At 35.6% G+C, this 16,194-nt stretch overlaps 1 long non-coding RNA gene across 1 annotated transcript; it reads right to left on the reverse strand.

Moving 5' to 3' along the window:
• Positions 1-4,576: 4,576 nt before the first annotated feature.
• On the reverse strand, positions 4,577-10,494 carry LOC117198273 (uncharacterized). Its single transcript, XR_004479357.2, has 3 exons — positions 10,386-10,494; positions 7,833-7,938; positions 4,577-5,879 (listed from the first exon to the last, which is right to left on the reverse strand). It is a non-coding gene; the product is annotated as an uncharacterized LOC117198273 (long non-coding RNA).
• Between the last annotated feature and the right edge of the window lie 5,700 nt (positions 10,495-16,194).

Genomic DNA, 16,194 nt, shown 5'->3' on the forward strand with positions numbered 1-16,194 from the left:
TCAGTCAAGTAGTGAGAGAAAATAACTATCTCATTTTTTCATGTAAGGATAACTGAAATTCAGAAGGATTAAAACTCTTGCCTTATATAACACAGCCAACCTTAAACCCTGGTCTTTTCAATTTATTTTAGGGCACTTTCAAGCACATCTTCTGTCCCCTGTCACTCTCCCCACCCTTCCCATACATACCAGCAAAACATAGCAAAAAGTTCCATTTCTAAAAACTGGTAAACCACACAAATTAAACTAAGCAGACCAGACACATCTACCTACAAACCCTCTAATTCTTTGTTTGTTTTTAATTTATAAAAATGAGGATAACATATCCCCCTCATAGGGATTTGTCTGATGAGGGGTAAATGAGATTATATACATGCTACACCTAGGCAATGACTATCACACAGTAGACCCTCAAGAAGCATTAGCCCCATTCTGCACTTGTTATATCCTTATATTAGTCTACACCCAAGCTTCTCAATTGGGCTATCCTTATGGGTAGGAGATGGTTTACCAGATGATGCACAATGACCCTTCTGGGAGGTTCAATTTTACTCACATTTTGGAGGAATACTAAATAACATAAATGATTAGTAATTTTACCTTTTTAAAAATATACTCAGACAAACGAGCAAATAAAAATAAGGCTCATAAATTTTTAGAATTTCAAAGAAATTTTATTCTTTTTGTTTGTTTGTTTTTTTGCGGTACGCGGGCCTCTCACTGTTGTGGCCTCTCCCGTTGCGGAGCACAGGCTCCGGACGCGCAGCCTCAGCGGCCATGGCTCGTGGGCCTGGCCGCTCCGCGGCATGTGGGATCTTCTCGGACCGGGGCACGAACCCGTGTCCCCTGCATCAGCAGGCGGACTCTCAACCACTGCGCCACCAGGGAAGCCCAAGAAATTCTATTCTTATAGTTTACTTTGCGCAGTGCTCGTATTTGCTTTATTACATTGTGATTGGCATTTTGGTGGAAAGGTGTGAGAAGCAAGCAAGAGGAAAAAAAAATTTAATATATATAACCACTTTGGGAAAGTTTTTAGCAGTACCTACTAAATCTGCACATATGTCTGTCCTAAGACCTACCAGTTCCATTCCTCTGTATATACCTAGCAGAAATGTGCACCAAAAACCATGCAATAAAATGTTTATAGCAGTACTCTTTTCTATATCTCCAAACTTGAAACTACTCAAAATGTCCACAAGAGCAGAACTGATAAATTGTGGTTTTTCACAAGGAATACACAGAAATGAGAATCAATGATCTAAAATGCTATATAGCCCAGGGATGAATCTCACAAACTTGACATTAAATGACAATGGCGAGAACAAGTGTACACACAGTATGACTTAACTTATGTAAATATCAAAAAACAAGCAAAACTACTCTATACCAATAGAATTCAGGATAAGATTACCGTTGGGGAAGGGAAGTAATCTGAGGAGGGCACGAGGGTGCTATTGAGTATTTATAATACTCTGTTTCTTGATCTATTGCTAGTGACGTGGGGACACTGACAAAATTCCTTGAATTGCATTTATAATAAGTGCATTTTTCTACATGTATATTATAGTTTAACAGGGATTTTTCAAAAATACAGGGAAATATAAAGGATCTACCATAAAATTTCACAGATTATTTTCCCTTTATGTTTAGAGATTGTCACTGAAGACATTCCTGCTTTTTATGGAGATGGATAAGCAACCTTATTAAAATGGGAACTTCCAATTCTAAAAATATGGATATTTACTCCCTATCAGATTCTAAATTTCTACACTAAAAGTATAAATGTATTTGAAATGATTTTTAAATATCTGTGTAAAATCTAAAACTTTGTATGTTAAGTTAATAGTATTTTGGTCTTTATTTTATAAAAGGAACCATGTTATATGCTTACATCAGTGATAAAAAATTTTACAAAAACATATATTTAATAAATTTATAAAGGTGTATTTTAAGAACTCTGCCTCCTGCCTTTTTGTTTATATGCCATCTTTTTCCACCACACTAGAAAGTACTTAAAGGCAGGAGCTGTGTCTCATTTATTTTGCTATTTCTACCATCTAGCATAGTTTGTAGTACATAGTAGGTTCCTGATGTATGTTTCTAAATAAAATAATAACATGGTAATAAATTAGTTAAGATGTGGGGAAGATAATTTGTTTCCTTTTTTTTTTAAATCACATCCTGGTCCATCTTTCCCAATTGACATGCCATAAGGGTACTTAAACATCCCTATAGAAAAGGTCTCAATGTAAGGAACAGAGGTCTTTTACTAACATCCAACACCAGCTGGACAGCTAAATAAGAGAACCATAATGAAGCTATATCCACCAACCCCAGTCAATAATTCAGGTCAACACATCCAAGCCATTACCCTGACTGAAACCAAATGAGAGATCCAAGCTAGAACCCCTTAGGTAAGCCACTCTGAATTCCTGACCTACAAAAAAATGAGATACTAACCATTTTTGTTCTAAAACACTGTTTAAGGCAATTTGTTACACATCAATAGATAAATACATCAAATTTTGTTGATTATGAATAAAGCTGCTACAAAAATTAGTCTTAGTGTGGACATATGTTTTCATTTCTCTCTCAGGTAAATATCTAGGAGTTGGATCTCTGGGTTGTATGATTTATGTACATGATGGTACAGTATTGCATATCCACCAGCAACATGATAGACCCAATGAACCTGCAACTTTTCAGCTCTGGGTATTCTAAGTTGTTGTTTGAATTTTTGTTTTGTTTGTTTGAGTTATTCTAATGGGTGTTTAATGGTAACTCACTGTAGTTTAATGTGCACTTCCCTAATGATTAATAATGGTGAGCATCTTTTTTATGTGCTTATTTGCCTGCCATTTTTCATCTTTGGTTCAGTGTCTGTACAAGTCTTTTGGTGACTTTTTTAATGGATTAACTGCTTTCTAATTATTGAGTTTTGAGAGTTATTGCTATATGCCAAATACAAGTCTTATTGGAAACATGTTTATAAATATTTTCTCCCAGCCTCTACGTGATCTTTTCATTTTGTTAAATATTTTTGAACAGTTTTTAATTTTGATGCAGCAAAATGTATCATTTTTTTCTTTTATGATTCATTCTTTTTGTGTCCTAAGGAAATCTTGTCTAAGCCAAGGAATTTCTTCTGTTTTCTTCAAGAAATTTTAGAATTATAGGTTTTACATTTAGGTCCATTATAATTTCCATATAAATTCTAAAATCAGATTGATAATACCAACAAAAACGTCTGCTTGGATTTTGATTGGAATTTCTGTAACTCAACAGATAAATTTGCAACAAAAAATCTTAATAATATTGCTTTTTCTGATCTATAAACATGGGATATCTCTTCATCTATTTAGTTCTTTTTAAGTTTATCTTAGAAATGTTTTATAGTTTTGGATATACAAGTCTGGTATATCTGTTGTTAAAGTAGTTCATGTTTTTGATGTGATTGTAAATGTTTTTTTCAATTTCTACTTATTTTAGTATTTAAAAATAGATTATTTTTATATACTAATGTTATACCCTGAGATGTGTTAAACTCCCTTATCGTTTCAAGTATATATTTTTTCTTGTCTTATTACAATACCTAGACTCATTAGTACAAATGAAGCTGTGAGGGCAGTTATCATTGACTAATTAACAAAGTTAGGAAACTACTAAATATAATGTTGCCTGTGGATGTTTTTTTAAATCTCTGTTATCAGGTTGAAGAAGTTCTACACACATAAATCTGACAACTTAAATGGATTGCACCAATTCCTTAAAAATCATAAACTGCCAAATCTCACCAAGATGAAATACATAACCTGAACAGAATTATAATTGTTAAAGAAATTAAACTCACAATTAAAAACCTTCTCAAAAAACAAATCTCCAGGCTACGAGAGTTTCAATAGAGAATTTCATCAAACAATAAAGAATAACCTTGGCCAATTCTAAACCATTTCTTCCTGAAAATAAAAGGGAACACATTTCAACTCATTTTATGGAACGAGTATTTCCTTGGTACTAAAAAAAAAAGAAAAAGTTAAAAGACAGTACAAAAAGAAGGAAAAAAACAAAACTAGAGACTAGATATAAAACTCCTTAAAAATATTATCAAATCAAATAAAATCTAGCAATAAAGTATGTTTTTGACTGGGAATGCAAGGGTAGTGATATATCCAAAAATTAGGTTATATAATCCACTATACTAACAACATATAAAGGTAAACTACATGATCATATCAAATGATGCAGAAAAAGTAGTTTATAAAATCCACACCCATTCATGATAACTCTCAGTGAACTATAAATAAAAGGGAAATTTCTAAACCTGATACAAAAGGCGTCTTCCAAAAACTACATGTAACATTTGCCAAAAACATGGATTCATAACTCATATGATAACCAAAATAAATACCAAGTGACTCAAAGATTAAATGAAAAAGAAATATATGTACAAGCATTAGAACAAAACAAAGGTAAATACATTATGATGCCAAATCCAGAAACACTGACATGAGAGTAATATTATGACTTTTTTTAAGTCATTGCAAGAAACATCATAAGTAATTTAAAATACAAATGAAAGAATTTGAAAAGGAATAGATACATGTATATGTATAACTGAATCACTTTGCTGTACACTTGAAACTAACACAACATTGTTAATCAACTGTGCTCCAATACAAAATAAGTTTAAAAAAAAAAAGAAAAGAAAGAAAAAATAATAAATGAAATAAAATACAAATGATAATGTAGGAGATAATATCTCCTTAAACATATGGAATATCCAATGCTTTATTCATAAAAGAAATGTGAATGAAAATGATATTGTGATGTCATTCCTTGCCTGACAGTGGTAGAAATTTAAATAATTGACAACTCACTATGTTGGCAAGGCAAACAGAAAATACATTGGAGGGGAATTTGGCAATACCCAAAATGACATTTGCATTTGAACAAGCAATATAACTTATAGAATCTTTCTAGGAATCCTTCTAGGAATTTATCTAGAAGACATATGCACCTCTTAAAATACAGTACTCCAAGTGCATGAATTTCATCACCAATAGCAAAACATTAGAAACAAGCAAAATGCCCAACCATAGAAGACAATAAATTATGGTACATCTCTATGAAAGAGTACTGTGCAGCCAGAAAAACGATGAATAACATCTATATAAACTGATATGTACTGGTTACCCAGATAGGTTGTTAAGTGAACAAAAGCCATGATCTTTAAAATACTTTAACAAAGAAATAAGCAAACAACAACTGAGTAAAGCAAAAGTGGTAAAATCTTCACTATTTTAGCATTTCTATTTCCATCCTATTCTTGCTTCATTAAGTATTTTTGACATTTCTCATGCTAAAAAAATTAAAACCTAGGAATTTAAAAATCATATACAATAGTTTTATTCACTCTGAAAGTTTCCTTCTATTTACACATGATTAGATCTACAATTTCAAGCAAAGAAATCATAAGTCTTTAGCTACCCACTTTTCCTTCCCTAAGGTTTCAAATGGAAAAGAAACACTTGAAAGATGTATAATTTGATATCTAAGCAGGGTTTAATTGTTTTCAGTATAGGTTGGCAGAGAATTATTCAATTGAAAAAGCAGGTTTTACCATCCTTTCACCCATGAGAATCTCTAGAGACCACCAGGTATGACTCTAGCAAGATCATAGGACTGAGAGCAGCCACCCTAAGGAATGGCAACATTTGCTCTGCAGTTCTCTTTAGAAAAAAATTCAATGACTTCACTTTGGCAAAAGGCATCTCATTTTAAAAGCATGGCTAGATAATGGGACTTACCAAATTTAATTCTCCTCATGGAAAAGAAAATGTAAATGCTCAACATCAAACATTGGGGAAAAGATTTGCCTGTCAAGGAAAAAAAAAGAAAAAAAATAAGACCTCCATCCCCAAGTTAAGTAAAACCTATGACTTTGGTGTATTTTTATAAACATAGAGTGTACTACTTAGAACTTAGGCATTGAGAAAAATGGAAAAAATATCTTGAAACTTACTATTTAAAAAGGAAAAGTCCAAAATTTTTTTAAAAAATTAAAAACTATAAAGGAAAAGTTCTCTGAATTTTTGAAAACTAGAGTTTATTTTTCTTTTAGTACCATGACCCAAGAGGGTAATTTCAAATGTTTCCCTTACACTGAAATCGTGCTTCATGGCTCCTCTCAACCAGTTCCTGACAGATTTCCTACATTTTCCCTCAGGCATTAAATATGCTCTTTAACATTTAAACTTTGACTTGTCTTGCTTCATCCTACTAAAGCTGTGATTCTATTGGATTGGAGGGATTATAGAGGGAAGTATTCCACAAGTCCTTTTTAGTTTATCAGAAACAACCATCATAGATCTTATGACCTTTCTGGCAGTTCTAAGTGGAGAGTATCACAAACTTAAGTCCTTCGGACACGAGCCTATCCTGCCCACCCACCCCCCCACCCTCCGCCCCGTGCCTTCCTCATGGCCTCACTATGCACTCTCATCACACCCTGGATTTCTATTTAGTTGGCTCTCTATAGCATTAGATTATGAACCTCTTAAGGATGGGTAATCTGTCTTATTTTTTCATGATCTATACCAGCCACAGGTACTTAACAAATATTTTAAATATCAATACATAAATAAATGTATTGGAACCTTAAGTAAGTGGCTGATAGAAACATTCCTCCTACATCTACAGGGCTTGGTGTTTCTCTTGGCAACTGCTCCTGCCCTTGGATAGCCGCAGAGCACACCACGGCCAGGAGCCACCACTAACCCCTGCCCTTCTCCCCTTTTGCCATTCAGGCAAGCCTGTTTTAGCAGGATTCATGGGAAAAGGTGGAAACAAAAGGGGGACACATTTGCTCCTAAAACCTCCCCTTTAGCTCTGCTCCCAGTGCAGCCAGTGGTTGTGTCATTAGCAGTTTCCTTCTGTTGGATTCCTTATCTCCTATTCTTTTCCACTTAACACAAAAAGGAAATTTATTTTTTTTTACTGTGAAATGGAGTTGAATATTACTACCTGTCAGTAAAACTGTTTGTGAAGCAAAATTTGAGGCAGTATTCACACAGTAATAAGCATCCCGAATAGCTATAAACTCCTTAAAAAAGCAATTTGGGAGCTAACTATAATAGTAATAATTAACATTTATTGAGTACTTAATATGCGCCAGATATTTGGTTAGGCAGTTTACATTTACACCTCTAAGCAATTTTTTGAGATAAGTATTATTACCTTTTACAGATGTGGAAGCAATCACATAGCTAGCATTCGAAATAGGTTTATCACATCACAGTACACTCACTTAAACACAGGCACCTGGAAACCCATAAAGTAGTCATGGAAAAGAGGCACTGGTTTGCCCAAATACAGTATAGCTGAGGCATCATTTTGATCCTAAGACACTCATGGGGGAAAAAAAGAGTGAAGGACATGGATTTGGGGTTAAATATTGCTACACCACTGGAGCTGTTGTAAGGAATGTGGGACTCCAGTATACTGGATCCTAGTATATTGATGTAGTACCTAAAGCAACCAGAGAAAAAAGCACAAATAAAACCCAAAATTAGTAGAAGGAAAGAAATCATAAAGATCATGTCCCTTAAAAAACACAACCCATGCAAGCAGCTGAAAGAAGTCTGGTGCTGTTCTCTGTGGTACGCAGTTACTTCCTAGATTTATTACCAATAATTCCAGCCATTTATTTCTATAGAATAATACCCTTTGTTATCAGTCATAATTATTTTATTGATTATTGAAGTTAACATTGAATCCAAATATTCTTTCACATCTTTAATTTTATATACTTGAATACCTAAGGTACTTACCTAGAAACGTTTCAGTATCTTCCAGTAATTTGATTTATTACACCCAGTGCCATAATATTATAATCTCAACATATAATGGTCTGTTCTTTAAAGCAAGTCTTAAGTCCTAAAAAGAAAAAACAACAAAAACTGAAAGACCTATGTCATCTGTCTATTTATATTTTCAACTGATTTAGATTAATATGAATATTGGGCTTAGTGATGTCTATTATGCTTTTTCTGCTATGATATTCCAAAATGTTCTAGATCAATTTTAAGAAAGCTAAGCCTCTTGTCCTCCTAAGCTCTTCATTATTTTGTAAATCAATATCTGTTCTTTTAAAACCTCCTTTAAAATAGCCTAGAAAGTCACATTTCTCTTCCTATATCTCCCAATATATTGCCCTAAGTGTGAATGAAAAACAAACCCTTTTTTAATATTATCATAATTTACATTTCTTAATTAAGTGATATATCCCAGTGGCAGTGGGAATGGGGCACTTGGGAAGGACAGGAGGAAACATTTTGATCGGAAAGTAACAAGTGGAAATAAACATAAAGATGGCAGTAAAACTACACTGCTGACTTGGGAGAGATTAGAAGAGCCATAAAGTTCACAGAACAGTGTCTGGCACATGATACCACCAATAAATATTTCAAATTCATCATATACATAGCTATGACAAAGCATTCAGAGGAGTTATTACAAATATTCAACAAGAGATATTTTTTTCATTCTAATAGTTATCAAAATATTTTATTATAGGCCCCAAATTGATCCAAGAGAAATATAAATATTTATTAATTTATTTTGCAATCAGAAAAGAGAATTAAAGGACATCAGATTGAGGTAAGCATGCAACATACCCACATACATTCTAATTATCGATGTAGGAATTAATTACTATTGACCACTATGTTTATCTGAGTATATAAAATCAGAGTAAAATAAAAGAGTGTTGAGTAAATTATAAATAATGACCATATACAGAGGTATTAAGTTAATTTATCATTTTATTCGTGAATTAAGCTGGATGATAACTTTAGTACATGTTCAGAGCTTACATATATTTCTCATTAGTTTCACTTAAAGGAAGAAAATACACTACCAGGTGAATAGAACTTTAATATACATTAAAGTTAAACTTTAAATTTCTTTAGCTATAGAAATCATAAAATGCCCTTCAATGCATCAACTCCTTTAAAATAAAGAGCTCTCTCATAAAATGTTAGTGACAAAAATGTGATTTAAAAAAAAAAGAATTCAGAAAACATGTACCTCTGTGTGATTCATAATTTTAAGAAGAATTTAAAATAACTCCAAAGGTATTGATTTTGTCCATCATTTCATAAAAACTAAAACTTCAATTTCATAATATACAAAGGAATAATGTTTTTAAATAATGCAGCTAACAAGAACTTTTTGTGTCCGCCAATCTCAATAACAATAAATCCATCTGTTTAAGATGATACTTAATTTTTTTTTCTTAAATTAACAAATGTGGATATTTTCATTTTTTAATGATAACCTTTCACTGGCCATCTAGACAATGTTATCTCTGCCTTTTGATGTATTGTATTAATAACGTCTTGAGGTATGTTTTGGTTTAACGAGGTATTGTTAAAGGTGACCTTTTGGTTTGATTGTTTAGCTGACTTTGGTGCTAATAAGATAAAGAAGGAAGTGTCTAATGAACCTTGTGTATGGAAATAATGATAGATGGCTTATTTGGAATTCTACAGATGTGGCACGCCAAGCCTGCTGAGGAGTCTTTGGAACCTAACTAATTTTAGAGAGAGGTTTTATTGATTACACAGAGACAGGGCACGATTTAATCATTTTTACAGCACTGCAATGCCTGAGGTACCAAAATCCATTAAACAAGGATTATAAACTTTGTTTTAAACTGGATCCTAAATTGTTTCTTGATGTATAGTCAACAACAGCTCTGTAAGATCAATCACAGTTATTAAGGCATATTAAAATCAACTTGTTTAATTTTAATTGCTCATATGCCTAACCCTCTGAGGTATAGCCATTCATGAAGCTAAATTACTTTTCTCCCAGATAGGAGTTTCATTTCTGTTTACAACTGCAATCACTTCTTTACTAAGGCCCCCAACATACTCTACTTTTTACACTTCTACTTTTAATTTACTCTTCCTACCCTTAAAAATGTACTGAAAATGATGCCTAGATATGATATTTTTGGTCATTCTCTACACCTTATAATCTCCCTAGGGAATAGAAATTCCCTAGAAAACCATGTGAGCTGAGTGTTAAAATATATTATGTTACTACATACAGGCAGATATGCAAATATTTCATGTGGCTGTATTCTTACAGAATCTTAATAGTTTAACTATTAAGAGTACCTTACACCTGGGAACAAACATATTTCATTTTCAAATGGCATATAAATTGTCTAGTTTTAAACAGGTACTTTTATGTGTTTGATATTAAGATGTATATCTTAATATTTATAAAAATGTAAAAGATTATAAATCAATACCCATATTCTATGACATATGAGAGAACAAGGGAGAGAAAATAAACATGTGAGAATAACTTACCTGGGAATAGAGTGACTTTAACAGCTAGAAGGCCTGGAGTAGAGATCTAGGTTCCCACTAAATAATTATATGACCCAGCAAGTTAGTTAATACCTTTGGGCCTCCATTTACATCTGTAAAATAAAAATAAAATAGAAATAAAATAAAGATACGGAAATTTGAATCTCATTATGACAATACATCTGACAATGTTTTTGCTGAGAATGTTTTAGAAAACTAAATGTCCGTTATTATTGTACATGTATAAATACACACATATGCTAACTCACATATATGAGCTACTCAATTTGCCAAAGGCTTGACAATTACACAAATAACAATAATGAGGAAAGAGGTGAGAAAAAAAGTGCAGTATGGGGGAGATTTGTCTAATTTTTAAATTATATATTTTATGTTAAAATGATCTTCATGTGTTTTCAAAGCTGTAGGTTCAAAATAACTAAACCAACACTTAAAATTTCAGTCTCATTAGGTTAATAGTAAGCTAAGCACTACAACTGAATTATTACAAAATATATCCATTACATGTGTATATAGTCAAAGCTTAATTAACTGTTCTTCAACTCTCTAGCTTCAACACAATCAAAATGTTTAAAAATTGACTTTACGGGACAAGGGGAAGATGGCGGTAGAGTAAGATGCGGAGATCACCTTCCTCCCCACAGATAACACCAGAAATACATCTACACGTGGAACAACTCCTACAGAACACCCAATAAACACTGGCAGAAGACCTCAGACCTCCCAAAAGGCAAAAAAGTCCCCACGTACCTGGGTACGGCAAAAGAAAAAAGAATAAAGAGATAAAAGAATAGGGACGGGACCTGCACCAGTAGGAGTGAGCCGTGAAGGAGGAAAGGTTTCCACACATTAAAAAGCCCATTCGCGGGCGGACACTGAGGGTGGTGGAGGGGGAAGCTTCAGAGCCGCGGAGGAGAGCACAGCAACAGGGGTGCGGAGGACAAAGCAGAGAGATTCCCGCACAGAGGATCGGTGCTGACCGGCACTCACCAGCCCGAAAGGCTTGTCTGCTCACCCACCGGGGCGGGCGGGGCTGTGAGCTGAGGATTGGGCTTCGGTCGGAGCGCAGGGAGAGGACTGGGGTTGGCGGCATGAACACAGCCTGCAGGGGGTTACTGCATCACAGCTAGCCAGGAGGGAGTCCGGGGAAAAGTCCGGACCTGCCAAAGAGGCAAGAGACTTTTTCTTGCCCCTTTGTTTCCTGGTGCGTGAGGAGAGGGGATTAAGAGTGCCAATTCAAGGAGCTCCAGAGACGGGCGCGAGCCGCCGCTATCAGCCGCGGACCACAGAGACAGGCATGAGACGCAAGGCTGCTGCTGCCGCCACCAAGAACCCTGTGTGCAAGCACAGGTCACTATCCACACCCCCCTTCCGGGGAGCCTGTGCAGCCCGCCACTGCCAGCGTCCCAGGATCCAGGGACAACTTCTCTGGGAGAACGCACGGCGCGCCACAGGCTGGTGCAACGTCACGCAGGCTGCTGCCACCGCAGGCCCGCCCTGCATCTGTACCCCTCCCTCACCCTGGCCTGAGTGAGCCGGAGTCCCCGAAGCAGCTGCTCGTTTAACCCCGTCCTGTCTGAGCAAAGAACAGAGGCCCTCCAGCGACCTACACGCAGAGGCGGGGCCAAATAAAAGCTGAGACCCTGGGAGCTGTGAGAACAAAGAAGAGAAAGGGAAATCTCTCCCAGCAGCCTCAGAAGCAGTGGATTAAAGCTTCACAATCAACTTGATGTACCCTGCATCTGTGGAATACACGAATAGACAATGAATCATCCCAAATTGAGGAGCCGTGTGGATGAAAGGCTCTTGGTGCTGCAGCCAGGAGTCAGCGCTGTGCCTCTGAGGACAGAGAGCCAACTTCAGGACACTGGTCCACAAGACCTCCCAGCTCCACATAATATCAAATGGCGAAAATCTCCCAGAGATCTCCATCTCAACACCAGCACCCAGCTTCACTCAACGACCAGCAAGCTATAGTGCTGGACACCCTATACCAAACAACTAGCAAGACAGGAACACAACCCCACCCATTAGCAGAGAGGCTGCCCAAAATCATAATAAGTCCACAGACACCCCAAAACACACCACCAGACATGGACCTGTCCACCAGAAAGACAAGATCCAGCCTCATCCACCAGAACACAGGCACTAGTCCCCTCCACCAGGAAGCCTACACAACCCACTGAACCAACCTTAGCCACTGGGAACAGACACAAAAAACAACGGGAACTACGAACCTGGAGCCTGCAAAAAGGAGACCCCAAACACAGTAAGATAAGCAAAATGAGAAGACAGAAAAACACACAGCAGATGAAGGAGCAAGATAAAAACCCACCAGACCTAAAAAATGAATAGGAAATAGGCAGTCTACCTGAAAAAGAATTCAGAATAATAACAGTAAAGACGATACAAAATCTTGGAAACAGAATAGAGAAAATGCAAGAAACATTTAACAAGGACCTAGAAGTACTAAAGATGAAACAAACAATGATAAGCAACACAATAAATAAAATTAAAAATACTGTAGATGGGATCAATAGCAGAATAACTGGGGGAGAAGAACAGATAAGTGACCTGGAAGATAAAATAGTGGAAATAACTACTGCAGAGCAGAATAAAGAAAAAGGAATGAAAAGAACTGAGGACAGTCTCAGAGACCTCTGGGACAACATTAAACACACCAACATTCGAATTATACGGGTTACAGAGGAAGAAGAGAAAAAGAAATGGACTGAGAAAATATTTGAAGAGATTATAGTTGAAAACTTCCCTAATATGGGAAAGAAAATAGTTAATCAAGTCCAGGAAGCACAGAGAGTCCCATACAGGATAAATCCAAGGAGAAACACGCCAAGACACATATTAATAAAACTGTCAAAAATTAAATACAAACAAAACATATTAAAAGCAGCAAGGGAAAAACAACAAATAACACACAAGGGAACCCCATAAGGTTAACAGCTGATCTTTCAGCAGAAGCTCTGCAAGCCAGAAGGGACTGGCAGGACATATTTAAAGTGATGAAGGAGAAAAACCTACAAACAAGATTACGCTACCCAGAAAGGATCTCATTCAGATTTGATGGAGAAATTAAAACCTTTAGTCAAACAAAAGCTGAGAGAGTTCAGCACCACCAAACCAGCTATACAACAAATGCTAAAGGAACTTCTCTAGTCAGGAAACACAATAGAAGGAAAAGACCTCCAATAACTAACCCAAAACAATTAAGAAAATGGTAATAGGAACATACATATCAATAATTACCTTAAATGTAAATGGAATAAATGCTCCAAACAAAAGACATAGATTGGCTAATGGATACAAAAACAAGACCCATATATATGCTGTCTACAAGAGACCCACTTCAGACCTAGGGACACATACAGACTGAAAGTGAGGGGATGGAAATTGATATTCCATGCAACCGGAAACCAAAAGAAAGCGGGAGTAGCAATTCTCATATCAGACAAAATAGACTTTAAAATAAAGACTATTACAGAAGACAAAGAAGGACACTACATAATGATCAAGGGATCGATCCAAGAAGAAGATACAACAATTGTAAATATTTATGCACCCAACATAGGAGCACCTCAATACATAAGGCAAATACTAACAGCCATAAAAGGGGAAATCACCAGTAACACATTCATAGTAGGGGACTTTAACACCCCACTTTCACCCATGGACAGATCATCCAAAATGAAAATAAACAAGGAAACACAAGCTTTAAATGATACATTAAACAAGATGTGTTTAATTGATATTTATAGAACATTCCATCCAAAAACAACAGAATATACATTTTTCTCAAGTGCTCATGGAACAGTCACCAGGATAGATCATATCTTGGGTCACAAATCAAGCCTTGGTAAATATAAAAAAATTGAAATTGTATCAACTATGTTTTCCGACCACAACGCTATGAAACTAGGTATCAATTACAGGAAAAGAGCTGTAAAAAATACAAACACATGGAGGCTAAACAGTACACTACTTAATGACGAAGTGATCACTGAAGAAATCAAAGAGGAAATCAAAAAATACCTAGAAACAAATGACAATGGAGACACGACGCCCCAAAACCTATGGGATGCAGCAAAAGCAGTTCTAAGAGGGAAGTTTATAGCAACACAATCCTACCTTAAGAAAAAGGAAACATCTCGAATAAACAACCTAACCTTGCACCTAAATCAATTAGAGGAAGAAGAACAAAAAAACCCCCAAAGTTAGCAGAAGGAAACAAATCATAAAAATCAGATCAAAAATAAATGAAAAAGAAATGAAGGAAACGATAGCAAAGATCAATAAAACTAAAAGCTGGTTCTTTGAGAAGATAAACAAAATTGATAAACCATTAGCCAGACTCATCAAGAAAAAAAGGGAGAAAATTCAAATCAATAGAGTTAGAGATGAAAAAGGAGAAGTAACAACTGACACTGCAGAAATACGAAAGATCATAAGAGATTACTACAAGCAACTCTATGCGAATAAAATGGACAACCTGGAAGAAATGGACAAATTCTTAGAAATGCACAACCTGCCAAGACTGAATCGGGAAGAAATAGAAAATATGAACAGACCAATCACAAGTAGTGAAATTGAAACTGTGCTTAAAACTCTTCCAACAAACAAAAGCCCAGGACCAGACGGCTTCACAGGCGAATTCTATCAAATATTTAGAGAAGAGCTAACACCTATCCTTCTCAAACTCTTCCAAAATATAGCAGAGGGAGGAACACTCCCAAACTCATTCTATGAGGCCACCATCACCTTGATACCAAAACCAGACAAGGATATCAGAAAGAAAGAAAACTACAGGCAAATATCACTGATGAAGATAGATGCAACAATCCTCAACAAAATACTAGCACACAGAATCCAACAGCACATTAAAAGGATCATACACCATGATCAAGTGGGGTTTATTCCAGGAATGCAAGGATTCTTCAATATACTCAAAACAATCAATGTGATAAACCATATTAACAAATTGAAGGAGAAAAACTATATGATCATCTCAATAGATGCAGAGAAAGCTCTCGACAAAATTCAACACCCATTTATGATAAAAACCCTGCAGAAAGTAGCATAGAGGGAAATTTCCTCAACATAATAAAGGCCATATGTGAGAAACCCACAGCCAACATCGTCCTCAATGGTGAAAAACTGAAACCATTTCCACTAATATCAGGAACAAGACAAGGTTGCTCACTCTCACCACTGTTATTCAACAGAGTTTTGGAAGTTTTAGCCACAGCAATCAGAGAAGAAAAGGAAATAAAAGGAATCCAAATCAGAAAAGAAGAAGTAAAGCTGTCACTGTTTGCAGATGACATGACACTATACATAGAGAATCCTAAAGATGCTACCAGAAAACTACTAGAGAAAATCAATGAATTTGGTAAAGTAGCAGGATAAAAAATTAATGCACAGAAATCTCTGGCATTCCTATACACTAATGATGAAAAATCTGAAAGTCAAATCAAGAAAACACTCCCATTTCCCACTGCAACAAAAAGAATAAAATATCTAGGAGTAAACCTACGTAAGGAGACAAAAGACCTGTATGCAGAAAATTATAAGACACTGATGAAAGTAATTAAAGATGATACAAATAGATGGAGAGATATACCATGTTCTTGGATTGGAGGAATGAACATTGTGGAAATGACTCTACTACTCAAAGCAATCTACAGATTCAATGCAATCCCTATCAAACTACCACTGGCATTTTTCACAGAACTAGACCAAAAAAATTCACAATTTGTATGGAAACATAAAAGAC

This window comes from Orcinus orca, chromosome 4 (assembly GCF_937001465.1).
Source record: "Orcinus orca chromosome 4, mOrcOrc1.1, whole genome shotgun sequence".
Classification (NCBI taxonomy): domain Eukaryota; kingdom Metazoa; phylum Chordata; class Mammalia; order Artiodactyla; family Delphinidae; genus Orcinus; species Orcinus orca.